This window comes from Balaenoptera borealis (assembly GCF_965194805.1).
Source record: "Balaenoptera borealis genome assembly, chromosome: 15".
Lineage (NCBI taxonomy): Eukaryota > Metazoa > Chordata > Mammalia > Artiodactyla > Balaenopteridae > Balaenoptera > Balaenoptera borealis.
The window spans coordinates 472,889-498,164 of NC_138871.1; the positions used below are offsets into that span (position 1 = coordinate 472,889).

Below are 25,276 nucleotides of genomic sequence, written 5' to 3' on the forward strand. Positions count from 1 at the left end.
AGAACTTGTGATTGAAAGTATCCATTTTCCTGGGAGAACACTATCTCCCAATACAGTGGGTTTACAGCCTCCTTCTAGAGACGGGCTCTGAGCTGCTGGAGAAGGTGAAGGGCCCAGGGTGAACGTGGCGGGGTCAGAGCCAGCCCTGAGCCCTGCATTTCCTGTCCTGACGGTGAGCTTTCCCTTTGGGTCAGTCAGAGCCTGCTCTAGTCACATCCTCATATTCAAATATTCAGCGGTGTAATGGGTATGTCATATCATTCCCAGCTGTTAAACTCCCACAACAAAGCTGCATTTCAGCTATCAGTAAACATAAACCTTTGAAAGTACAGATCAGCGTGTAGAAAATGGGACTTGGATCCGTGTATGCAGCAGAGCTGGGTCACCACGTGGCAGGTAGAGGGAGGGGAGATTTCGGTCACAATGAGCAACGGTGGTCTATTAACTCACAAACAGAGTGGACCGCCCGCAAAGCAGGAAGTTCCTCAGCATGAAAATATTCAAGCAGCAACGGAGTCACTGCCTGTGCGTTTGTTAGGGTAACCGTGGCTCCGTAATAAACAAACGCCACAGTCTGTGCGTGGACACAGTGAAGGTCCACTTCTGACTCGTGTCCAGTGTGGCATCCCAGGTGGTGGGGGTCATGATGTGGGACCACACCCTCCGTGGTGATGCCGGGCCTGCTCAGGGTCGGGGAGCCCCTTCCAGCCAGAGGACGGTGCCTGAGTGACACAGGTCACCTCTGCCCCCATCCTCCCGTGTGAACTGTACCTGATCTCACCTGATGCCAGAAGGCATGGACAGCTGCCTCCCAGGACTGTGCCAGGCCTGACCTTCCAGTGACCAGCCATCTGGCGCTGACCGTCAGGTCACAGGTGGAGGGAACTCTGCACTGGCCGCTGCGAGCCAGTTATCTTGAAGGTGCCCATGGCTCTGAGTCCATGATTCTCAAAATGTAAGCTTTAAGCGTTGCCAACGCAGGGGTGGGAAGGGTATCTCTCAGTCCCGAGAGTGATTTTGTGGGTCGTGGCTCCGAGCACAGCTTGGGAGGGGGCCCTCGAGTACCCAAGCATCTCTAGGTGCCACGGGTGAGTGGCTGCAGGGCTAGGATGTGGACACCCAGGGACTCTACCACGTTCCAGCCACGGCAGATGCCACCTGCCCATGGCACTGGTTCAGGGTCAGTCAGGCTTGTTGTAATTTCCAGCGTCCTGGGTCCACTGCCCCGGGAGTCACCCACTCGGAGCCGGTGCTACTTCCAGGAGGAAGCAGTGGGTCCTGCTTCCAGGCACCCCAGGAGGACAGACACTTATAACCCACCTTATGCCTGTTGTGCAGAAGTGCCCGTGTGTACCAGATTCCTGCATCCCTCTCCACCCTCCCACCCGTAGTCACACGCGAGACTGAGACATAGAAGAGGGAGCTAGTGAAAGGACCCTCCTGGGACCCTCGGTCACTGAGAAGAGAGATTCTCTTTTCTAAGGAATATTTGTCACAGTGCCGGGAAAGGAGGGCTGTGGGACTCCTGTACTCAATTCCCCATATATGGGGTGGCAGAATTTAAGATCAGAAGTTCTTTTTATAATGATGAGAACAGAAAGACCACTGAAAAAATCTAAGAGTCATTCCAAGACTACTGTCTTCAGGAAAAGAAAATGGATGCGACATCCTTTTTTTTTTTTTTTTTAACATCTTTATTGGGGTATAATTGCTTTACAATGGTGTGTTAGTTTCTGCTTTATAACAAAGCGAATCAGCTATACATATACATATATCCCCATATCCCCTCCCTCTTGCGTCTCCCTCCCACCCTTCCTATCCCACCCCTCTAGGTGGTCACAAAGCAGCGACCTGATCTCCCTGTGCTATGTGGCTGCTTCCCACTAGCTATCTGTTTTACATTTGGAAGTGTATATAAGTCCATGCCTCTCTCTCACTTCATCCCAGCTTACCCTTCCCCCTCCCTGTGTCCTCAAGTCCATTCTCTACGTCTGCATCTTTATTCCTGTCCTGGCCCTACGTTTTTCTCAACATCCTTTTAAATTCACCTAATTGCATCAGGATTAGCCAAGCTGAATCTCTAATCTATTGATACAAGTTAAACGTAATTTGCACCCACATTTATGAAGTCTTATTTTGCCTGTGAAGTATAACGGGATGGTAAGTATCCACATCTCGTAAATAGAAAACATATTTTTATTAATCAGCCGTGAGCTGTGTTTGAAGGAACCAATGTAATTAAACTTGCAAAGCAATCCATAACAGGTCATGGGAAGCCCATCAGCGCTCCTGGGTTTCCTGTCTGCCTCTGTGTAGCGATCGCTCACCTGTACTTACTTGGGTCACCTGGAGTTAAACCCAAAAGCCGTTTTAAGAAGCCACAAGGTGCTGAATTAAATCAGATCCTCAGAGTTGGAGCCCCACATGGTGGCCCCTCCTCAGACCTCTCTGCGTCTGAGTTTCGTGTGAGGGATCGTGAGGCACATGCCCTGCAGGGAATGTCCCACAGCCGTGTTCCCCAGAAAGCGCCCTGCTTCCCACTGTGTCCGTTCATTCATCCGCTGTCCATCCGTCCAGCAGATACACTGCCCGCTGGGCACTTGCTAAGGACTCACTGCCAATGAGACAGGACCCTCCCCTCTGGCACAGAGTAGGCGCTGGATAAACATATATTGCACGTGCGTGACAGCGTGTGGTGAGAACAGGTCGGCAAGGGCCCCAGTATGAGGGCCGGGACCTGCCCCTGCCCTTCCCCAGCCTGGCCCTCTTCCTCCGCAGAGAAGCCTGGCTCTGCCTTCTGTACCCTCGCAGACAAGATTTTTGGGGCCAGTTCTTTGGGCTCTGTGATGCAGAGGAGAGAGGAAGGAGGGGGGAAGGACCAGAGGCAGGTGGGCACAGGCTCAGACAAGGGCCGGGAGCTGTGATGGGCCCATCGGGCCCCCACACCTCGGGTTTGCCAGACTCTGGACTTGGGTGTTGGCTTGGCCAACGGGGCCTCCGCTTCCAGAGTCCCTTTTCCAACATGTGTCCAGCGGAAGGTGGGCACAAGACGAACATGTGCAAGGTTTGGGGCAGAGGCTTTCTCTCCGATGCTGTGAAGCCGGCGAGAGAGGAACCACGGCACAGCCGCGATCGTGGGACAGCAGCCTGGCACCGGGTCCCGGCCGGGGCAGACAGGGCTCAGCGGAGGGCACGGCTTCCCCTGCGGGCGGCCCTGAGCTGAGGCTGCAGGTGAAGACAGGTGCCCCACAGTCCTTGCTCTCACTCACGTGACCTTCAACCTTCCTCCTGATGGTCGGCCCCACCGACCTCAGGCCACAGCCTTGCCCTACAGTTACGGGTGCCTGGTTCCCTCTGTGTCACTCCCGGTGGCTCTGCATCCCCAGCGGAGCCCCAACCAACACGAGGGTTGTGACCTGTGCTCCCTCCTGGCTTAAGTGAGAAACCATGTGTTCAGCTAAGTATAAACTGATGGGAGGGGAGGGGATTGTTAAAGAACCACTGTGTTTGCTGCGGATTAAATACCCTGCTGACAGAACTAAAGGCACCGTGACATTTCTTTTTTCTGGTTGTAATTCTTTTATTTTAGTTAATTCATTTTTTAAATTGAAGTATAGTTGATTCACAATGTTGTGTTAGTTTCAGGTGTACAGCAAAGTGATTCAGTTATACGTATATATATATTTATTCCTTTTCAGATTCTTCTCCCATATAGGTTATTACAAACTATTGAGTAGAGTTCCCTGTGCTATGCAGTAGGTTCTTGTTGTTTATCTGTTTTATATATAGTAGTGTGTATACGTTAATCCCAAACTCCTAATTTCTCCCCCCACTTCCCCTTTGGTAACCATAAGTTTGTTTCCTATGTCTGTGGGTCTATTTCTTTCTTTTTTCTTTTTTGTGGGTCTATTTCTGTCTGTAAACAGACTCACAGTGAAATTTCTTTTTGCTGCTGGGCTGTTTCTTCCATCGTCTTCCTGAGATAGGCCCCTGGGTCACAGCTTTATAAGCCTAATGCATGCAGAGGTCAGAGCCTTATAGGTGGTCTGTGAGCAGAGGTGAGGACAGAGGTAACATCGACCGCTCCAGCAGAACATGACCTCGTGGCAGAGACGTGATGCATCCAGGGACCGCGGACGTCACAGCTGGAGATGCCCCATGAGACGCCCGCAGCGCCCGGCGGGAAGGCCGGGGCTCCGCTGCGCCCGCCTGCATCAGGCACAGTGGCTGGGTCTGGTTTGACCCCTGGGGATATGGGTCTGCCAGCCGTCCTTCCTTCGCCCTCTTCCCTGAGGGGTCACTGTGTCCTTCTGCCTCTATGAGCCTCTGCAGCCCCAGAAAACATGACTGTGAACAGAAGTCGTGCAGAGAGAAAACAAGAGGTTGGGATGACTTCTCCTGAAAAAGCGGGTAATTGTGGAGGTTGAGCTGACACATCAGGGAGCTGCTCCCCAAGGAGGTGGCTGTGAATTCCCAGGGCCGCTGTGGGAGTTCCTTTCATGGTAACGGTGCACGAGAGGAGACCAGAGGCAAAGGCAGGTGCGTGTCTGGACCCATGATCAGTGGCCCCCTGACACGCGGCGCTGGTCCCTCACAGGTGAACCGGGGTAACGAGTGTGCCCGCTCACCTCTGAGCGGGACGTGGCAGATGGTATGCCTGCAGTGCCCATCATGGAGGTTGTCACTTTGGGGCGGCACCGAGCCATTCAGCCCTCCAGCGGGAACGGGCAGGGTGCTCGGTAAAGGTCAGCCTCCTTCTCTCTTTAGCCGGGCAACGCCCTGCAGGGCTCTTTCCAGGACCGTTTCCTGCACCACGACTGCTCCTTCTGTGGATCTTACGGGACCTTCATTGCTTTGCGGTCGGCCCCCTGGCCCGTCAGCCTCCCTCCCGGGCTCCTTTTCTCAGACACAGCAGTTCACCAAGTACCTTGCTGGGACACGTGATCTCTCGCAGAGCTTAGCAGCCTGCATCACTTACTTACCAGGCCTCCGGAAACTAAGGCTCCTACGCAGCTCGGGGGCCCTTGGTCCTGCTGGCCCTCCCACCGGCCTCCACTGGGTACATTCTGACAGGTGAGGGGCTTTTAAGATAACAGCTCCAGATCTTAAAGATTATTATTCCTAACGACCCAAGAATTGTCAAGGGAGAACAGTTTTCAAGAGCTGTTCTCTCATTAAATTATCAGAGTATTTTGGGATTACAAATTTAGGGGAACTTGATAGGGTTTAGCTTTTTAAGACACATTCTGAGATGCCTTTGTATTATATTAGTATGATGTTTTTCTTGTTTTTTTTTTTTAAGGGGGATTCTTTTAGAAATATACACACTTGTACGTTGTGTACAAGTACATTTTTTGCTGCTCTACACACACCGTAGACTTTGCAATCCTTAGAAGCTGAGCAGGCTTCTCCCTGGTCAGCCTGAGGGTCCAGGTGGAGGCTGCAGGGCCCCTAGGTGGGCGGCTCAGGCACCCCGTCTCTGAAGCCACCCCGTCAGTCACCTTTTGGGTACAGAACCCTGCATCTGCCGCCGCCTCGTCACCAGGCCCCGCCCCTCCCCGCTCCCCGAGTCTTCAGGACCAGCCTCTACCCCCGCGGAGCCGTCCTTTCTCCTGTCATCGGGGCCCTGTTTTAGCAACAAATCTCTCCTCCCTCCTCCTTCGCTCACCATTTCTGCTTCTATGTCTTCATTCTTATCCTTTTAACATTGCCTTACGCATAGTAACTACATAAACACTATGGATGAATCACCCAGCGGGGGGTTGGTTCTTTTACCTTTTAATCAGTGATATCGTCCAGGTAATCGGCCGAGCTCGGGTTGGGGCGCAGCCGCCTCCCCACCGCCCCCCTTCATGCCTCTGCCCGTCTCCCCCCTCCCAGAGTCCACTCACACTCCACCCCTACTTCTCAGCTGCAAACCCTGGGCGGTCATCCCAAATGACAGCGAGGGTTTAGTCCTCATGCGTCTCAGCTGGAAAACCTCACTGATTGACTCCAGCCCTGCTCCCTGGGCCCCCAGCCCCGGGGCTTGTAAGCCGAAGCCACAGCCTTGCCTTTTCTTGCGTTTTCTTTGAACTGTAAGTTTCTGTTTCAGCTCTTTTTGTGTTTCTTTTTTCCCCCTGAAATTCCTTATTGTCTCCCTTTTCCTTGCATTATTTGCCTTTATTATATCTTCAATCCTTTTTCAAACACTGCATCATAATACTCACTCTTTTGAGTCTGTGCTTTTCCCTGGAGGCCTCCCCATCTTACGCTGGGCCCACTGCCATCTTCCTGGCTTGGCTTCTTCACGCCTCCTGGGGTAGAGCCCCGCTTTGCTTCGTCATCCTTGGTCTATTCCCTCATTTGGTGAGAACCCATCCTCAAGAATTCCTGAGAAAGAATGCACAGGACAGACTTGATAGACTGAACACCATTTTCTGGGATTTCCAGGCTCTGCAGTACAATCATCAATTTTTCTTAAAATTTTCCTCCTATAAATTCCTGGAAAATCTGCATACAATATAATAAACACGCTCAGATTCAAGAAATAAAACTGAAAACCGAAGTGGTTAGTACCTGCCCTGCCTGATAGCTACTGCAGGGGAGGACCTGGTATCTCGGAAACCCTGTGTGATCCCAGGAAGACAGTAGGTTATAGCCCGGGACGCTCTAGATACTAGAATGACAAACCGAAAGAGACACGACGTAAGTGAGACTAAGGACAGAAACGCGGGAATTCAAACCCAAAGAGGGGGAAAAGTCGGTGTGAGAAGGACAGACTCCTGCTCCCAGTGGATTTGGGAGCCGGGACCAGCGGAGCTCCCGCTTCTACAGCAGCAGCAACAGAAATCACCCGGCACCCGACAGCTTCACCCGTTTCCCGAGCCCGCCAGGGATCTGCGGATGAAGGCGGCCGGCTCCCCAGGGTCTCAGGAGACGCAGACTTAGGGCTTGCTTAGGTGGGTAGGCGCCCCGACTCTGGTGAGGACACTCGGCTACACTCTCACTGCACCTCTGAACGCTGGGGGGGCTGCCCGGGCCTGGGACGTGGAGGATTCAGACCCGCCTGCGGGCTCTTCTCCACCCGCATGGCGGGGAAGTCACAGGGCTGCAGGAGGCCTCGGGGGACCCCTGTGATACCGGTGGCGGTGCCCACAGAAATACCCCACCCAGCCCCCTCCCCCTCCCCACGCCCCAGCCCCTGCCCAACAAAGCTTGGACGTGGAGGGGATCAGTGCTGGGAACCCCAAAGCATCTGCGACAAGGGCGCAGAAAAAAGCCCCCTCTCCTAGCGGAGGGCAGGAGTATGTGCTGGGCCCAGATCTATAGCCGAGACAGACCATGGAGAAGACCACGCCACTGCCCCAGCGATGGAGTGCATGCCCACAGCTGAGTCCTAATCAGGACTGCAGAGCTGCTGCGAGGCCAGCGGGCAGGAGTGACCACAGGGCCGCAGAACGGTCGAGTGAGGAGAGAGGGAAGCAGAGGTAGGACGCTGGCTGCGGGGGGAGGGGAGTTAGTGTCTGATGGGGACAGAGTTTCAGCTGGGATAACGACCAAGTTCTGGGGATGTACTTACTGCCCCTGGACTGTACACTGAAGGACGGTTTTTAATAAATTTTATGTTATGCGTGTTTTACCGCAATAAAAATAAAATCAATCTGACGGCTGACGTGCCCCCACCCCCGGGGGGCGTGAAGCCTGAAGCACAGCAGCTCAGCCCTGGACCCGGACAGTGGCTCAGCTCCTGTCGGCTGGACCGGGACCACCTGAGCCAGCAAGGTTCTCCTGGCTGCAGGTGCCCCGTCTCCCCAACACACACTCTGCCCAGTTCCCTGAGGCTCAGGTGCTCCCGCGGGACCATCTCAGCAAGGAAGATGCTACCACGGTTTTGAGGAAGAGACAGAGCTTCCGTCTGGTGGGAAACATGGGGAGATTCCCTGAGCCTACCGTTTCCCCTTGTTAATATTTGGGACATTTTCTTGCCTCAGCTTTGCAGATTCTCTTATTCTTTCTATGTCTTTACCTGACTGGCCATTTAACGAGAACTCAGGTGATTGTTTATGCCCCCAGGTGAGCACAGGGACGTCCAGCTCTGGTCCAGGCGTCACCACCACGAGCTCCCTCACGATGCTAGGTGGGGATTGCCATGGCCCGGAGGGGTACCCGGCCCTCAGCCACCATCTCTGCTGCCCTGGGCCCCAATTCCCTCTTATCCGGGTCCCTTCCTCCTTCGTCATTTGGAGACCTCGCTCCTGGATGGAGAAACCAAGCAAAATAAGAGCAGAGCCCTTCTTCTGAGGACAAGCCATGGGCCCTTCTGCTGTCCTCGGGTCTTAGGAAAGCCCTCTTGGGTTTGTTTCACAGTTCTACAGCCTGCAGCTCATTCTAATCTTAAGCTTCCCTGGCAAGATTCTGACAAAATCTGGGTCACCCCACTGCATCTCCCCCTTGTGCAGGAGGCAGAGATGAGAGGCCACATGCCTTTTAGGATCCTCCAGGGACGGCAGTGTCATGGCCAGCCTCAGCTTGGTCTCTGGCCAACTTGTAGAAACGTCAGGAATTTGAGGGACGCGGAAATCTGCTCCATCTGGCTTTTCGGACTGACGGCATCCTTGCCCACAGCGGGAACACACGCTTCTTATTTTCCTGAAAGATTCACACAGCTTTCAGCAAACGCAATGAGCAGCCCTTGTCCTTGCAGGTGCCCTTCTCATTTGAAAATCTTTTAGTTCTTCAGTCTCCAAATTTCCCCTTCTCACCAAAGTAGAGACTTGCTGGATGTTTTTAATGTATGAGTTTGGTTGACATCAACCTAAAGGTAGAACTCCCAAGAAATAAAGACATGCTGGCACCTGGCTGGTTCATTTTCTCTTTGTGATCCTTTTGCTGTAGGTTTTTCCTCAGAAGGGAGAGAAGGAGGATCTTTGAGAGGCAACAGAAGAAGCTACCGTTGGAGCTTACCTGGGGAGCAAAGTGCCTTCCCGGGAGCTGTACCAGGAACCTGCCCCCAGAAGGTCCACAGAGGTCTGCTTTGCAATCAGTTTGCGCTGGTTCTAAGACAGCCCAGAGCATAAGATCAGCACAAAAAAGGTAAACCTCAACATCGCTCAAAATCATGAGTGTGCCAGTGCTTTCATTGTGAGGCTGAACTATCTACTGCACCAGGGCCCTGACTTATTTCTCTTAGCATAACATCCTCTAGGGCCATCCAAGTTGTCACAAATGGCAAGACTTCCTTCTTTTCATGGCTGAATAACAATCCATTTTATGTATATCTACCACAGTTTCTTTATCCATTCATCCCTTGATGGACACTTAGGTTGCTTCCACATCTTGGCTATTGTAAATAGTGCTGCAATGAATATGGGGGTACAAATATCTTTTTGAGTTAGTATTTTTTTGTTTTCTTCAGATAAATACCCAGAAGTGGAAATGCTGGATCATACAGTAGTTCTATTTTTAATTTTTTGAGGAGCTTGCATACTGCTTTCCTTCACGGCTGAACTAATTTACATTCCCACAAACAGTGCATGAGGATTCCCTTTTCTCCACATCCTCACCAACACTTGTTATTTCTTGTCTTTTTGATGACAGCTATCCTGACAGGTGTGAGGTGATACGTCATTGTGGTTTGGATTCGCACTTCCCTGATGATTAGGCCCTGTGATGTTGAACATCGTTTCAAGTGCCTGTTGGCTGCCTGTCTTCTTTGGAAAAATGCCTGTCCAGATCCTCTGCCCATTTATATATATTTTTTCTCCAATTAGGTAGGTTGCCTTTTCATTCTGTTGGTAGTTTCCTTTGCTGTGCAGAAGCTTTTTAGGTGGATGTGTATTTTTATTTTTGTTACCTGGTCGTTTGATGTCAAATCCAAAAAATCATCACCGAGACTGATGTCAAGGAGCTTACTGCCTGTGTTTTCTTCTAGGTGTCTTATGGTTTCATGTCTTATGTTCAAATCTTCAATCAGTTTTGAGTTAATTTTGTGTATGGTGTATGATAGTGGTCCAGTTTCATTCCTTTGCATGTAGCTATCTAGTTTTCCAACACCATTTATTGATGAGGCTGTCCTTTCCCCATTGTATATTCTTGCCTCCTTTGTCATAGATTACATGACCATATGTGTATGGGTTTATTTCCAGGCTCTCTATTCTGTTCCATTAATCTATGTGTCTGTTTTTATTGCAATACCATACTCTTTTGATTACAATAACTTTGTAGTACAGTTTGAAATCATGGCGTGTGATGCCTCCAGATTTGTTTTTCTTTCTCAAGATTGCTTTGGCTATGTGGGGTCTTTTGTGGTTCCATACAAATTTTAGGGTTGCTTGTTCTATTTCTGTGAAATACGCCATTGGAATTTTGGTAGGGATTGCATTGAATCTGTAGACTGCTTTAGGCAGTAGGGACATTTAACAATATTAACACTATGACATTCTGAAGTTACACTGTTTACTCACTCGTTTATCAGTCCCTTGTCTGGTTTTCCACAAGATTCTGGGGACTTAGAACAGTGCCCGGCAGCTGTAAGGATCTAGTAAATAATTGTTGGATGAATGAATGAAACGATGACTCAAGGAAAGAACAGCACCCCCAGAAGCTGAAGTAAAGGTGTGAACAGTGTTGCCAGGTGGATACTATTTACATTCACCAAGTTTCCAAGGTTCTTTCAGGTTTAATCCCCACTGAGCAGAGGGTGAGGCTGTGACCCCGGCTCTGGCACAAGCATGTTGCCCTCGCTTTGATGTTGCAGGTCCCATCACAGCCCCCGGGCCGCTGTCACGAGCATGGCGAGGGGGGAGCCACTCTCCTGGGCACGCGTTGGCAGATCATTGTGTGCTGGCACCTCAGCCGCGTCCTTTGATGTTTCGTTCAGAAGAAATGCGATCTCTCCAAAAGACGCACGTCCAAATCAAATGCCCAGGGTCCTCCGCTCCAGGCAGCCTTAAGAACAGCTGGAGGTCCAGGTCCTGGACTCACAATCCCCATCCTGTATTTTTATAATCTGTTTTATTGGGTTTTTCTTTGATTGTTTTCCCTTGGTGTCTGTCTGAGAAAAATCACTCAAGACAGAAAATTTATTAGTACTATCTTGAGTGTATTGCCTGACATTTAAACGCAAAAGCTGATGAGTGAGATACGTGAACTGTATGATGTGTCTTAAGGGCCGCCAGCTCCACCTCTCAAGCACCTGTGTGTGGGGGGCTGTGGGGTGGCTTGTGGGCAGAAAGGAAACCCTCTGAGTTGCAGTAAGGGGCCCCCACCACTGGGCAGTGTCGGCCGTGGTAACATCAGCAAGCTTTTCTATTTTGCAGAAGGCACCATGTAAAGGCAATAATTTAAAGGTATTCGATGCTGAAAGCACTTTGACACATGATCGTACCTGCTCATTCCATCAGTATGACAGATAAAAAGAAAAACAAATTTTATTCCACCCAGTGGACGAGGAAATGAAATCCCAGAGAGGTGAAGGGACTTGCCCAGAGACACACAGCTCCTATGGCTGAGCTGGGCCCAGATGGGCTCCTGGGCTCCAGGTCCACCACCTGCCCACTTGGCCGCACTGCCCAGGAGACGGGCAGCGGTCATTCGGAAAGCCTTAGGCTCAGAAACTACACAAATCTGTCAGAAAGAATAATAATACCAAATATAGGGCTTCCCGGGTGACGCAGTGGTTGAGAATCTGCCTGCCAATGCAGGGGACACGGGTTCGAGCCCTGGTCTGGGAAGATCCCACATGCCGCGGAGCAACTGGGCCCGTGAGCCACAACTACTGAGCCTGCGCGTCTGGAGCCTGTGCTCCGCGACAGGAGAGGCCGTGATGGTGAGAGGCCCGCGCACCGCGATGAAGAGTGGCCCCCGCTTGCCGCAACTAGAGGAAGCCCTCGCACAGAAACGAAGACCCAACACAGCCAAAAATAAATAAATTAATTAATTAACTTTAAAAAATAATAATACCAAATATTTACCAAGTGCTGAGTATGTACAAGACTCTGCTCATTCAACATTCACGGGGCGCCTCTTGTATGGAATCCTGTTCTGGGCTCTGGAGACACAACAGTGACCACAGAGGGGAGCAACCTGCCCTCGTGGTGCTTCTGTGCTCCACGAGTGCACCTGTCTCTGCAGGTGACCCGGGGGCCCCTCCTGCGCACTTCTGCCCCCACCTGCCAGGTGCCAGCGTCACCCACTCCCAGTTAGAATGACCCAGCGTCCCCAGATGTGGCCAAGGTCCTGAGGTCGACACTGGGTTCCAGACGGAAGAACCGGGCTCCCCTTGTCACCTGCTGACCCTCCTTCCTTTAAGGCTCAGCCCCAAAGTCACCTCCTTGTGCATCTTGGGGTCCTGGCCACAGCCCCCAGCCCAGGCTCCCACCATGGCATCACGGGTGGTGCGGAGGGGGACAGGGGTAGGACACGCAGACCCGGGCCTCCTCCCTGAGGAGCTGGGATGGATCTGTGGGCAGGAGGAACCAAGTGCATTTTTTCAGCAGGAAAGAGACGTGATCAGATTTAGTTTTAGCGACTCAGCCGCCTCCACGCTGGGTGCAGAGGAGGGGCCTTTATAAAGAAGGATCCGAGGCAGTGATGACAGAAGCCTAGACTGGAGGACGAGAATGATGGCGTCTCAGGATGGGGACCCTTGGCTGCCTCACCTTTGCTCTGCGTGCAGGAGCCCTGGGCAACCTTTCCGACAGACGTCAGGCAGCTGCTCAGACACCTCCCCAGAGGGCGAGTAGACCCTTCCCTTCTGCACAAGGTCCCGGGTCTCTGCCACTTCCCAGCGGTTCCTTGTGCTTCTCTTTGGAGCCACTCGGTGTCAGACCACCACGCTTTTTAGACAGCCACCACATCCCCACCAGGCCTCCCCTTTCCAGGTCAAGGACCACCAGTGTGACCTTTACCAGCTCGCTCACGTCCAGCCGGTCCCCGACACTTGGGGCTGCCGTGACACAGCACTGTGGGCTGGCCGGGGAGGGATGCGGGCTCACACCATCCCTCCAGCAACATGGAAAAAAATGAGCAAAAACTCAGGATCAACCTTGTTGGAACTCTGGAAAATAGTCAAAGGTCTGCAGCAAGCAAGTGAATGTTCAATCCAGAAAGGGTGACTTGGTGTGTGAGGAGCCCGTCGGACCAGGAGCCGGGGGACCAGACACTTCCCAGAGCTCTCGGGACAGAGGACAGGCTCCGACCAGGACGCCGCCCAACTTTGCGACAGTGTCGTGTCGGACACCAGGGCATCAAAGGACATCAGCCTTTGCTCCCGTGGTCTGTGGTCAACTCCGCCCTCTGCATTCAGCCTCGCGATGGACCAGGACCCCCGAGCCCACACATCTCAGCTCCGTCTTTGATCTAAGTTATAGGTGTTACATGAATCCTATCAGGTTCCATTTTATTTATTTAAGCCCCCAGACACCTGTCTTTCAAGTGTTTTGAAATTTTACTTTGTAACCAGCTCATAAACTATCCCTCCTAGATTTGCGTTCTCTGTCATTTCTAAGGCACCCTGTCTACGTCTTCCCTCAAATTATTGATTAAAAAGTGTTACAAAGAACTGGACAGTACGGAGCTTCCATGGGAGTACCCCTGGTTCCGTGGGAACATTCATCCATCAAACGCACCCCCATGGACGTCTTACACCCCAGACGGCTGTGCTCAGGAAAGAAAATTGGTTTATTTTGTCTCGGCTTAAATCTGTTTAAAAGTCTACTCCAGAATTTTGCTGAAAACTGACTCACTCCAGAGATCATAGCTTCCAAGATTTCTCTTTCCACGTTTAGAAAACTGAGCCAGTGCTGACTCGCCAGCCTCGGCCGTCCCTCCTTCCGCCTGTGGTGTAAAGAGCTCCCGCCTCCAGGCTGCGGTGGGATGGACTCTGGGCTGTGAGGTTAATTGGGGGGCTCTTCCCCAGCAGCGAGAGATCACCGGGGTGGGGAGATGCCTTCCGGCTGGAGCCTCGAGGGCCGCTCAGTCACTGCCCTGGGCAGAAGAAGAAGGAGGAGGTGCAGGTAGAACACCCATCCTCCCTCCCCCGGGGGCCCCGGTCATGCCCGACCCTCGCTCACCAGCTCCCCGCTCCTTGCTCCAGCCAGAAGGGGCTTCCACTCTTTAAAGAGCTTCTGAAACACTTGCTCTGTGTTTCCATTGGAGCAAACTTAGCTCTACCATGTGCTGAAGGAAAAGGCTGCATCGAGAGGACTGGGCCCCTGTCCACACTCTGCCACTTACCAGCCCTTATTCTCTTTCAGCTTCTGTTTCTTCATGTCTAAAATGGGAATAACAGTGACACCTACCTTATAGAATTACCATAGGATTAAATGAGATAATGCTTGTAAGCACAGTGCTTGGCACTTAGAACACGTTTCTCTTCTCTTAAGGAGCCCAGAGGGGCACAGCCAGAAACCAACACAACCACCTTGAATGGATGTGACAGCTGGAGCTGGGGCAGCTGTTCTGTAGCCATGCAGCAACAGGCATGAGTATGAGACCAAAAGAATCGCCGTTAACGGTTATCACTGAATCCCTGAAACAAAGCCTTAGCTTAGTATTTGGTGAGACAAAAAAATTCCATTTGTTAAAGACACTAACAATTTTCTGGTTTCTCAGTTACTTGCAGTTACCCCTTTCAGCCAGCCTGCCTAAGTCAAGCCACTAATTAGATGTGATTTGTCATAAGTCAAGAAAGAAAATCATCTTCATTTAAGACAGCAAACCAGAGGTTTGTAGTGCATGTGTGGGGCAAACGTGCCCAGTGTGTGTACTCAGGTGCCGGCAGGAACATTCGAGCCCTTTGTTCCCCAGCCAGGTCTCCGCCTCCTTGCTGGGCAAGATGGCCAGGGAGCTCACCCTGCACACGAGGAGGGGCAGGTGGCAGGTGCTCCTGGAGGGGAAGCTGTGCGGTCCCGCGTTCTGGCGTCACAAGGGCGCCTGGGCAGGGAAAGGAGGCCCAGCCTGTGATTGGAGGCAGGGTCAAAGCTGGCAAGTGGGGGGCTCGCTCTCCCCCCGCCCTCCACCCCTGGCCCCCGGGGATGTACAAGTGCAGCTGGAAAACCTACAGGTCCCACAGGCGCGGCGAGGGGGTCTGTGGCAGCCCCGGGGCGCGGCAGGCCCTCTTGGGTTGGCGTGGGGGGCGCTGCACACCCGACAGGTGGACGGAGCAGCGTGGGTGTGCGCTAGGGGGCTCTGCCTGCACAGGTGGTCGCCCTGAGGCCCACGAGCACGAGAGGCTGCCAGCACTCGCCCGCAGCCCCCCAGCCCCGTCGAGACGTGGCTGCGGGCCGCGGAGCCGCTCGGCCGAGCTGGTCACCCGAGAGGGCCGTGCCTCTAAGGGCGGGGGGCTGCCCAGGGCCAGGGCCTCCCTCCTCCAGCCGCGGTGGGCCCTCCGTACGTGGGCCGGAGCCGCCAGCTGAGCCGGGCTGAGGGGCAGCGGTCGGGGTGCTCCGTGTTGACCGGGGGGCCATTACCTGGGCGCGAGCACTCAGGAAGACTCACCAGCTGTGCGTCAAGACGGCGCCCCACTCTGGGTGCCGGCGAGAGCTGCCCGAGGCCCTGGCAGGGCGGCCGCCTCCAGCGGGTCTGGTTTAAGGGTCCTGACACGTCTTTGGTGCTGTTACCGACGAGGAGTGGGGCTCAGGGCTGCGGAGGAAGGACTGGGACCCATCTTCCCGTAACACCTCTTTGCCCAAAGGGCCTGCGTGAGGGGCTTTGCTCCGTCCTCTGGGGCGGGGGGAGCAGGCCCAGCGTCAGGCCCCTGCCGGTCCTTCCTCCTGTGGGGTGACTGTGGGCTGGGCTCCTGGGGCCCTGACGAGGGATGGGCCGGCTCGGGGCAGTGGGCAAGGCCCCTGGGATGTGACCGCTCCCGTCTCCCCTCCCCGCCTCATTTGAATCAGCCAGAGGGAGGCGCGCCAAGTTCCCGGAACTTCAACCTGTGGGGTGCGGTGCAGGGGCGTTGGTCACCCACATGTTGAGAATATGGATTAACCACTTTTCAGTGCCCCCCGTTGTATCCCCACACACACATAACAGGACTTGTATCCTTAGCAGAACATTCATGATTTCCGAAGTCACTGTGAATTAAGGGATTTAAAAAATTACTTTGCATTTGTCAGCCATGACGATGTGCACCTGTGTTTGAAAGATCATTTGACAGGTGTCCAAGCCGAAGAGTTTCAGCCCACACCCAAGGCCGGTGCCTCCCCGCCGAGTCCAGGGGGCCGAGGCTGCGTGTGGACTCCCACCCAGGACAAACGCCAACCTGACAGAGGTGAGAACACGACCAGCAGTGGCACAGGAGGTGAAGCAGGCTCCCGGGCTGCACCAGGCACGCAGCGTCCCTTCGCACATGACTCACCAGTGTCCCTGGGACCCCAGCAATGCTGCTGCAAGGGGGGCCCAGCCTCAGCTTGCGCACGTTCATGTGTGTACGAGTACACACTCACACAGTCATGCACACGCTCACACGCACTCACACCCCAGCCCACGTGGCCCCTCTCAGGATCCCCGTTGGGGAGGACAGAGTCTCCCACCTGAGTGATTTCCGTCCTGCGTGGCTGGAATCAGGGAAATCACATGGGAATTCCGAGCCAAGGCTGCAGAAAAAGACAGGGGGACCGTTAGGAAAAGTCCTAAAACGGAGGAAAGTATCAGCAATACACAGAACTGCCAGAGAACTGGCCTCACCTCAGGAACGAGAAAGAGAGCAAATGGATAGATAGTAACTGGACACTGGTGATCCTTCCCAAGTTCACAAATAATGAATCATCGTGTGTGCACCCGAAACTAACCTAACGTTATACATCAGTTACACCTCAATAAAGCATGAAGCTCATCCTCTGAAAAATAAAATAATATACAGTAAGCAACCCAGTTCTTAAAAATGGGCAAAAGACTCGAACAGACACTTCACAAAAGAAAATAAGCACATGAAAACATGCTCAGTCTCACCCGTCATCATGGAAACGCAAATTAAAACCATCAGGAGACAAGGCTTCACACTCACTGCCATGGCTGATGTTAGGAAGACGGACACAGGGAGTGTTACACATTCCCAGGGAAAAAGGGAAATAATGACGCAGCACCTGGGAAAACAGCCCAGCACTGTCTTATTCAATCAATCATGCACCTGATCTATGAAGCAGCCATTCTTCTCCCATTTGTCCAGTTGAAATGAAGACCTCTGTCCTCTCAAATCCTAATAAAGAAAGTTCATAGCAGCTCTGTTCATAATTAGCAAAAAGCTGGAAATAACTCAGAGGTTATTTATAGACAAATTGAGGTACGTCCGTACAACAGAACACTACTTTGTGATAAAAAGAACTATTGAAACTCAAAACACCTACAGTGTACCCCACGAGTGTTACATTGCAGAATAAGTAAAACTGGGCCCTGGTGATAGAAACGGGGGGGGGTGGGGGGCCTGCAAGGGCCGGGGGGTTCTGGGAGAGGGAGGGGGTCTTGACTGGAGTGGAGGCTACACAGGTGTATGTATTTGTCCAAACTCATTCAGCTGAACTCTTCAGATCTGTGTGTTTTACTTTATGCAAATTATACTTCAATCAAGGAAACAAAGGTATGAGGCAGGGACCAGGGAGTCTGCCCCGGTCCCCCGGGAGGGAGGGACTTCCCTGCCCTTTGAAGTTCGGTAACAGATCAGCTCAATTAAGAGCAGAGGCAGAAAAAGAGGCCAGGACCTCCAGGAGGTTTGGTGCTGAGGGGAGAGGGACCTGCCCTGGCGGTCCAGGCAGGACGCCAGACTTGGTGGCCGAGGAGCCCCCTCGGGGCCGCCCGCACGCTTGACCCCGGGCACAAGAATAAAGGGGTCTGCCAGGCAGGGGTGCTGAGACCCCTGCTGGGTGGGACCCGGAACCCAGAGGAAAAGTGGTGTGCCTGGCCCACCTCACGGGCAGAGACTCCCAGACGCCCGTCTGAGGGCGGACCTGAAGTAGAACGGCGGGTTTGTGCAATCCAAGAGCCAAAAACAGCCCTGACCAATACGCCCGTGCTTTCCAAGTGGATTCTCCCATCAACACTTATTTAGTATTTATGTCACCGTGATTGAAGGGATTTAGTGTCTATTATGTGTCGCGCACCAGGCTGGACACAGAGCCCCAGCAGTAACCGGAATTGATAAATCCTCGTGCTCATGACGGGAGAGGAACACGTAGCTAAATTGTCAGGTGGAGAAAATAAAGCAAGAAGAGAAGACGATGCATTCCGGGTCTGGGAGGGTCCTCTGCATGAGGGAGGGGAGGGTCTGGACAGTGGGACAGGCACATCCTGGCCCATTGAGGGGGCGGGAAAGGAGCGCAGCGGGCAGAGGGCAGCGGGCGAGGTGCAGATTGACGATGGAGCTTCTGAGCTGAGGACTGACCAAGGCCGAGGCCAGGGTAGGTCTGTAAGGCCTACCTGCCTGGCAGCCCAGCCCTTCCCCAGAGCCGAGACCCGGGAGGGCTGCTGTGTCCTCTTCGTGCGTGGGCCCGTCAGCGAGCCCGGCCGCGCTCAGCGTGACCACGACGGAGAAGAGCAGGAACCCGCCCCCCAGCATGGCCGGGGCCAGTCCTCACGGCCTCCTTGGAGGGCCGGCTCTCCGACCTGGCCTCCTGCAGACAGGCTCTGCCCCCGCGTTTCCACCAGCTCGTTGGAAGCTTGGAGCGGCTCTGAACAGACAGCAGCTCCCGAGGGACTGGGACCTGGGATGGGCGTGAAGTGAGACGTGTCACCCTCTGCTTCTCGGGCGAGAGCGATCTTGGCCGGACCAGGAGCTCCAGGGCCACCGGGGGCAGCAGAGGGCGAGCCAGGGGGGGCTCTCCATACAGCCAGTCCCCTGGGCCAGGTGGCAGCCAGACCCCCACCTCCCCGTCCTGTTAGCATAGCCAGAGGTCACACCTGGGAGAGGGACTCAGCCCAGCTCTGCTGCTCTTGGGCACAAACCCCGAGGCAGCTGGGTGAGCACGTTGAGATGCTGTTCCAATAAATTTGGGGAATTTTTGTGTTTTACCATTTTTGCCCCAGAGAACATTCAGAACTAAGAACTGGTTCATTTGCTGCTTCAGAAAATCAGACTATGTTCAGTCAAATCTTACTCCAAAAAAGAAAAATTGTGACTTCCCCAAAGTAAAAATAGTTTAATATGTTGAGCCCATGCTTAAAGCACTAACATAACCCCTCTCCATAAATTACATCATCTGGGCTTATTTTTATGAAAAGGAATTAAACTTAAGTTTGAAGGACTTTCTGACATTTCTTAGGAAACTGGAGGATTCCTGGAGCATCAGAAAACCAATGTCAGTGATTCTGGTTCAATATTGTGATTACTGTTAGTGATTAAATTTCACAGCTGAACCAACATGAGTGAATAAACACATCGCCTTTCCTTCAATTATTCACACAGTCAATCACCATTCGTTAAGCACTCATTGTTTGACGAGCACCGCAAACCTCTTTAAAAGATGGTCAGGACCCCACAACCAGCAGTGGGGTCCTGACCCGAGGACACACGCCTTGCCCCCTCCAATGTGGGGAGTAACCACGAGTCAGCCCTGTCCGCTTCTCCCTGGAGTTTGTCTCCATTTGTCTCTTGAGCTGTCCAGAAGCAATCCAGAAATTTCAGTTACCCTCGCCCCCCCCCACCCCAAAGAAAAAGAATTTAAAATGTCACAAACATGAAGTCTTCTTGAGCAATCGTAATGAGAGCCGATGGACCCTGGTGACCCAGCCGCCTGCTTTTTTTCTTGTATTTGAAAAGCACATTCTTTCCTATAACTTACCCCTCTCCCTCTTGGGTTATTATTTCTAAGGGTCATATACCAAATATTGATTTGAGCCAAGAAATATTCAGAAAATATTCTAAAACAAACATTCCGCATACTTTCCTGCGCACTGTGGAGACTGGAGTGGGTCGGCGTAAGGAAGTGGAGAAATCCCCCTCTAGGGAGAGAACTGGGTTAGGGATAAACGTTTCGATCAACTGTTTGTGACCTCGACGGAGGAGGGGGAGATTTAACAGCGAAGCAGAAAAGCACGGCAGAGCCTGGTCTTTCTGGGGAACCTGCCAGGATGGGGCCCGAGGCTCCTTGTGCCACAGCAGCTCAGGGCGGATGAGAGATGCAAATGGGGAGGAGAGCGGCTTCCTCTACGTCTTCCGGGTTGGGAGCGGAGGGGGTCCACCTCCACCGGCGTGGAGAAGTCCCCTGGGCTCAGAGAGCGGGGTGGGGCAGACTGAGCTGGGGAACTGCAGAACTGGGGAACTGAGGCGGCTGCAGACCCTTCTGTGTAAGGCGCCCACCAAGCGACACAGACGGAGTCTCCCTCTGCAGCCAGCGTCCGGACGTGGCGAGGGGAAGCCAGGGTCCCAGATGGAAGGCGCAGGGCACACAGACACACAGCAGAAACCCAGGGCGGGGAGAGCGCAGGGGGCCCTTCCCTGCTGCGGCCACGCGGCCTTCAGGGGGCGGGGGGCCTTTGTGGTCATCCTACGTCTGTGCAGGTCCTAAGTATGCAGCAAACGTATAGAGTCTCCTTCCACATTCTTTATAGTTAACACTTTGTTGTCTCTTAAAAAACAGTTAAGAACATCTAGCTAACATGTAATACGTAATATGTAAAAAAGACATATTGAGTCCAAAAGACTCATTGAACCCCAAATGATCACTGCAGTCAAGCATTAGTTGCCTGCAGAGGGAATGTCAGATACACAGCCCCTCAAAATCCTGGCTTTTAGACCATGGGTGTACTACCCACACCAGTGCTGTCCAAGGGAAATAGAATGTGAGCCACAGATGTATGGTAGAAAGAAACAGGTAAATTAAATTTAATACTGTGTTTTATTTAACCCAATGTATCCAAAATATCAATATTACGATTGCAACATGTAATCAATTGTAAACAATTGAGATATTTTACAATTTTTTCGTGCTTAGTCTTTGAAATCCAGCGGGTGATCTATGCCTACAGCACATCTCAACTTAGACCAGCCGTTTTCAAGAGCCAGAGAGCCACGGGGGCCAGTGGCTGCACAGACACCCAGCACACTTACACACACACACACCCTCCTAATTTTGTTGTTTCTTCTGAGCAAATGAAGAATAGCTCCAAAGAGGGAAAAGCTGAAGTTCTGATGAGGATTTCCTGGCAACATTTTTGCGCTAGCGTCATCCATAGATTTTATGTAAAAGCTCCATAAACCTCCGTGTTCCATAAAAGCTCGGCAGAGAAGAGAGGCACTTTCTCAGAATCGAGGGCCCCCTTGAGTGCCTGCATAATGACAGTCCCATGGCATTGACGGAAAGAAACATGAAAACCAACTTAATCGGATCACATAGAGCTTCTTAAATCAAAGGAAGAGGGGCTCGGTTGCATCTCTGTTCTCAGATTCTAAGAGAAATGCCCCTAGAAGAAGCCTGGCCCGAGCGTCCCTCGGGTTTTCTCCAGGGGGCCAGGAGAGTGGCTCCAAACAGGACAAGCAGAGAAAAGCTTGCTGTTCTGTGAACCCGACTGAGACGGTCGGACAATTGGCTGCTCTGAGGAAAGCACACCCTAAAAATACACCTAAGCGCCCCTCCCAGAGGCATGCTGGGCAGACCTCGGGGGGAAGGGGGCGGCGAGGAGAGGAAGACAGGCTGCCGAGGACGGCTGGACTCTGCCCTTGGCCTCCCTGCACTGCCCCAGCTCCCTGATTCCAAACAGCCCATAATGAACCCACAGTCTCCTAGGATACCTTTACTTCAAAACACCTTTGTTCGAAATTCTTGCCTTCTGGGTCCTTCAGGAAAAACGGTTTTCTTTCTTCTCCATCTTATTCACAAAGGGCACATTTCACACTGTAAACAAAACGGTTCTTTTAAAAGGAGACAGAGGGGAAACGGTGGATGGTCCAAAAATGAGGAACATGACACTACCTGGTAATGAGATCTCCTCTAAAACATAGGAACTGCTCAGGTTCGTTAACTCTCTTCACTGTTTTCATGGTCCAGACACAGGACTATATTGTGTGTGAGGTGGACCTCTCTCCTACTCTCCATCCACCCAGAGGTGAACCCACAGGAAAAGCTAAGGTGTGGGCACTTGCAGGACGCGGCTGTCAGGGTCCTCAGAGACACCCAGAGACTGGAGAACAGCAGCCTGTAGAGAGGTTCCTACTCCCCAAAAGATCGGTTCGCTTTTTACAAAAATTAAGAGAAAAGTGGAAAAGGAATATGAACAGTCTCAAAAGAGCAGACCCTGGAGGCTGCCCATGAATGCCCCTGCAGTTCCCTGGTCCTGAGGGCAGGACATGTGGTCCCGGGGCCGGAGGGTCAGTGGGCGGCGTGGCAGGGCCTCAGCTGCAACTTCACCGCAAGTTAACGCAGAGGAAGACCTGACTCTGAGAGTTCACAGCTGCTCTGAGCTGATGCTCCAGGACTGCATCGGATAATTGCCCAAGGTGGTTAAATTTAATCTCCCCACCATGTTATGTTACCTCTTTGGGGAGAGAGCCTGAGCCTAATTTTTAACGCCGAAGATATGATTAAACCCTGAAAAGTTAATAAATTAATCATGCCTAGCAAGAGAGAGCAAAAATATTCTGCTGCAGCTATTATATTTACGGACAAAATTAATGGCCTGAATGCTTAGAAAAATTGGATTACACAGAATTTCTAAGTGTTTATCAAGTTACTTTTTCTTCAGCTTATGCAGATATACTCGGAGACCTATAAAATCCTGTTGCACTTCAGTAGATAGAAACAGCTGGTTGGGACGGTAGCGTGTCCTCAGAAACAACGACAAGAGAGGGGCCATCACCCTCCCACCACCCAGGACCAGGGTCCAGCTGGGCCGAGGAGCTATTTGTTCATTGGTTGCTGTAACTGGAACACCGAGCTGTCCGGAGAGAGACCAGAGACCGTGGCAGGGCCCCCTCGGGGATGGGGGGCAGAGCAGGGCATCAGGTGCTCAAAGTGAGAGTTTCCTTTTCCTCTCGGGTAGTCAGGAGTCCCGAAGACAGTGGGAAAAGGCCCCTCTGGCTCCGACGAAAGTCGTGGAGGGGTTTGGGGTCACAGAGGGTGGCCGGCGGGGGAACCAGGGATAGCCGGAGGAGGGGCACCGGGTGGTGCCCAGCTGCTCCAGTGCCCGGCTCGGTCCAGGCAGGTGCCCGGCAGGTGCAGAGGGCGGGCGGGGAGGTGGGAGAGGCTGCCGTGCCTCCGGCTCCCCTCCCCCTTCAACCTTGCAGACTCTGGCTGCTGCCCCCAGACCCCCGCTCATAGAAGCCTCTGGTCAAGACGGGTCTGGAGCACAGCCACAGCCCCTCCCACAGGGAGGACCAGGACAGGACGGGTGAAGCGGTGATGCTATCTCTCTCCCATTTGTTCAAGTGGAAATAGCCTAGGAGTTTGCTTTGCTTTGTTTTGTCTTGTTTTGGAAAATAAAAAGCTATACATGCTCATAAAATTTTCACCTAATTCAAACACAAATTTAAAAAAAAGTAAACACAAACACACAAAAGTCACCCATGATCTCACCACCAAAACCAAAAACCAGTTTGGATATTTTGTATAAATGACTGTGCACAGACTGAGGCCTGAAGACGCTTAGACTTTGATTTCCTGTAACTGGGCTCCTCTTGTCTGGACCCCCAGTCCCACTGACGTGGGGAGGTTTGGTGGGAGGAAGATACTTAGATTTCCAATTCCAAACAACAGACTCGTTTTGGGTCGAAAACAGTGTCTTTCAGGTTAACGCAACCTCCTCGGAAGTAACTGGTCAGAGCTTCAGGGTTTCCAGGCCAAGAAAACTGGAAGTTAAAAGTAAACACATTTAAAAAATCAAAAAAAAAAAAAAAAAAAGTAAACACAAACACACCGGCACGTGCTGTTTTCAGGCAGCCAGCCTGACCCCATCAGGGGTCACGCGTCAGGGAGGGCGTTCCCCCCCAGAGTCCACCTGCTTCTGCCCCGTTGTCGAGAGGGACGTCCTACCCACCCGGACCTCGGCCCTCACATCCACGTGCCACATCCTGGCCCAAGTCCAGTCACCTCTGCTGGTGGGACAACTCTCTGTTCAGCCCCCAGACTTGGACGTGAAGGCCCTTCCTCCTGGGGGTGGCCGTCCTCCTGGCTCAGCCCTCACGGTGAAGGGGAACAATGAAAAGTAATTGATTCCATGCTTTCGAAACACCGTTCCTGTTGGACATGAAGCGCAGTGCTGGTACCCTTTCTGTTTTAACTGCGGACTTTGAATATCACCGGCCCCCTGCCCCCTGCCCCTGGGGCCTGCCCCGCCATCTCCACCCCGTTAACCTCTCACACTTTCAGGCTGTTTATCACCACCCGCTCCCGGCCCCCCGCCTCTCAGGCATCCCTGCTCGAGACCCCCACGCACATCAGAGGTTCCCGCAGGGGGTCTTCCCGCTCCTGCCCTCACGGCTCACAGAGCCGGACATTTGGGATAAAACTCAGAGGGAGCAGCCCTCTGTTCACTCATTCCTAACACACTGGGTCCTGCTCAGATGAAGACTTCGGTAGACTTACTGGTTTGCACAAAAGAAACCACCCTTTCATGTGACAGAAATACTCCGGGGTGCTTCCCATCAAAACATTACAGGCTTGCTTCCCAGACACAGACTGTGCCTTAATTGCACTCAGAATGCCCAAACGTGAGCTGAACAGACAGGAGTCAAATCCCCTTCTTTCCTCCAGCCCCCGAGCTCCCCCCTCCCCCCGACTTCACCCCACACAGACACTTCAAAGCAGGACTTCAGAGGGAAAAGAACTGAACAATCTAACCCTCATTTGTTTAGGTTCCACCACCTTATAGTTTGGTGATGCTGTAAAATTTTATTTTAACAGAATGAGTCAGATAAAGACAATTCCATGAATACTGTTTTTTCACTTCAAATTGGCAATTCATCTTATTAATTTTATTTTTTAAATTCTGTTCTAATTAAACTATAATGAGAGATAACCCCATGGTTTCTCTCCCCTTAATAACTTATTTGGGAATGAAATAATTCTGTTTTTCTATTCTATAAAGTTCCTTTAAGCACCATCGCAAGTTTCCTTACTGGAGCGAGGCTGAAGGAAGGGCCTCTTCTGATTCCTCCTCTTCATCACCTTCCTGCTCATCAGGCAACAAGCTGTGTGGAGATTCTGCCCCTGAAGCCTGCCCCACCTCCACCCCAGCCTGCCCCCAACCCTGGTTGGGCCACACCACCACGGGACCCCAGGGCCACGTGGCCTCCTGGCAGCGGGAGCCCAGCTCCGGGCTGCCCCCATCCTTCCAATTACTCTAAAATAGCCCCAGCGTAAACCCAGGG

At 52.5% G+C, this 25,276-nt stretch overlaps 1 long non-coding RNA gene across 1 annotated transcript; it reads left to right on the top strand.

Moving 5' to 3' along the window:
- Nucleotides 1–10,431, top strand: LOC309612050. Its single transcript, XR_014234908.1, has 2 exons — nucleotides 1–955; nucleotides 8,878–10,431. It is a non-coding gene; the product is annotated as an uncharacterized lncRNA (long non-coding RNA).
- The last annotated feature ends 14,845 nt before the right edge of the window (nucleotides 10,432–25,276 follow it).